Source organism: Petromyzon marinus, unplaced genomic scaffold (assembly GCF_048934315.1).
Source record: "Petromyzon marinus isolate PM22_M1 ecotype Great Lakes invasive population unplaced genomic scaffold, UKy_Petmar_22M1.pri1.0 PM_G_Scaffold_123, whole genome shotgun sequence".
Lineage (NCBI taxonomy): Eukaryota > Metazoa > Chordata > Hyperoartia > Petromyzontiformes > Petromyzontidae > Petromyzon > Petromyzon marinus.
In genome coordinates, this window is record NW_027422677.1 from 117,501 (window position 1) to 120,000 (window position 2,500).

The window sequence follows — 2,500 nt, forward strand, 5'->3', positions numbered from 1 at the left end:
CGCTGCAGTCTGCTCTTGTCCTTGGCAGTGGCAGCAGCGTACCAGACGGTTATGGAGGAGGTGAGGATGGATTCAATGATCGCTGTATAGAATTGCACCATCATTGTCTTTGGCAGGTTGCATTTCTTCAGCTGCCGTCGAAAGTACATCCTCTGTTGAGCTCTCTTGGCGAGGGAGCTGATGTTCAGTTCCCACTTGAGGTCCCGGCAGAGAATAGTGCCCAGGAAGCGGAAGGACTCCACAATTTTGACTGCGGAGTCTAACAGGGTGATGGCGGTGAGTGGGGCTGTATTCTTCCTGAAGTCCACAACCATCTCAACTGTCCTTAGAGCATTTAGCTCTAAGTTGTTCTGGCTACACCAGGTCACCAGGTTGTCAGCTTCCCACCTATAGTCAGACTCATCCCCACCAGAGATCAGCCCAATGAGGGTGGTGTCGTCCGACAAACTTCAAGAGTTTGACGGACAGATGATTGGAGGCGCAGCTGTTGGTATACAGGGAGAAGAGCAGTGGGCAAAGGACGCAGCCCTGAGGAGTTCCCGTGCTGATGGACCTGGAGTCAGAGACTTCTGTTCCCGGCTTAACGCACTGCTTCCTGTCAGAGAGGAAGTCTGTGATCCACCTGCAGGTGGAGTAGGGCACGTTCAGCTGGAAGAGCTTGTCCTGAAGCAGGGCAGGGATGATGGTGTTGAAGGCAGAGCTGAAGTCCACAAACAGGATCCTGGCGTAGGATGCTGGGGCGTCCACATGCTGTAGGGTGAAGTGGAGGGCCATGTTAACTGCGTCGTCCACAGACCTGTTGGCTCTGTAGGCAAACTGAAGGGGGTCCAGGAGAGGGTCTGTGATGGCTTTGAGGTGTGCCAGGAGCAGGCGCTCAAAAGACTTCATTACCACAGATGTAAGGGCGACCGGTCTGTAATCATTTAGTCCTGTTGGCCTTAGCTTTTTGGGCACAGCGATGATGGTGGAGGACTTGAGACAGGCTGGTACATGGCATGTCTCCAGGGAGGTGTTAAAGATGTTGGTGAACACCGGAGACAGCTGGCCAGCGCAGTGCCTGAGGGTGGCTGGAGAGACAGAGTCCGGCCCGGCTGCTTTGCGTGGATTCTGCCTCTTGAAAAGCCCATTAACTTCTCCCTCCTGAAAGGAGAGAGTCGTTTCTGTAGTATGGGTGGGGGATGGGGCCTCTTGGGTGGGAAGGGGTGGTTCAGGACAGTCCAATTGTCTTTCAAATCTACGGTAGAACTCGTTCAGGTCGTTGGCTAGGCGGGAGTCGTTAGTGGTGTGGGGCGCTCTGGGTTTGTAGTTGGTGATGTGCCTGAGCCCTTTGGCAGACAGAAGCAGCGTCGTTAGTAGAGAACTGGTGTTTTAGTGTCTCTGAGTACAGTCGTTTAGCCTCTCTCACCGCTTTGCTAAACCTGTTCTTCGACTCCTTGAATCTGTCTCTATCCCCACTCCTAAACGCTTCCTCCTTCTCCAACCTCAACCTTTTGAGCTTTGCTGAGAACCAGGGCTTGTTGTTGTTAAAGTTCACCCTGGTACGTGTTGGGATACAGCAGTCCTCACAGAAGCTGATGTACACAGCCTCTGTGAGTTCATCCAGACTATTGGTAGCAGTCGTGAACATATCCCAGTCAGTACAGTCTAAGCACGCCCGCAAATCTTCCACAGCCTCACTGGTCCACTGTTTAGATGTCCTCACAGCAGGTTTACAGAGTTTTAGTTGCTGCCTGTATGCACGAATCAGGTGGACCAAGGGAGTTCTGTGCGAGCCGAACAGCCCCGTGACCCACAAGAGAAACATCCCCGCCAAATTCGAGCGTTTGACGGGGTCTATCCGTGAAAAAATATTCACGTTTTTGAGTGCACATGCATTTCTGCTGCAAATGCCTCTGGAAGTTTCATGCCGTTCGTATGCCAATTGTGGCAACACGAAAATGACCCGTTTTCCCATTCCGAGGGATTTCTGTGCGACCCTAACAGCCCCGTGAGCCACAAGAGACACATCCCCGCCAATTTCTAGCGTTTCACGGGGTCTATCCGTGAAAAATATAGACGTTTTTGAGTGCACATGCATTTCTGCTGCAGATGCCTCTGGAAGTTTCATGCCGTTCGTACGCAATGTGGCAACACGAAAATGACCCCTTTTCCCATTCCGAGGGATTTCTGTGCGACCCTAACTAACAGCGCCCGTGAGCCACAAGAGAGACATCCCCGCCAATTTATAGCGTTTCACGGGGTCTATCCGTGAAAAATATAGACGTTTTTGAGTGCACATGCATTCCTGCTGCAAATGCCTCTGGAAGTTTCATGCCGTTCCTATGCAATGTGGCCACACAAAAATGACCCGTTTTCCCATTCCGAGGCATTTCTGTGCGACCCTAACAGCCCCGTGAGCCACAAGAGAGACATCCCCGCCAACTTCTAGCGTTTGACGGGGTCTATGCGTGAAAAATATTAAAATTTTTGAGTGCACGTGCCTTTCTGCTGCAAATGCCTC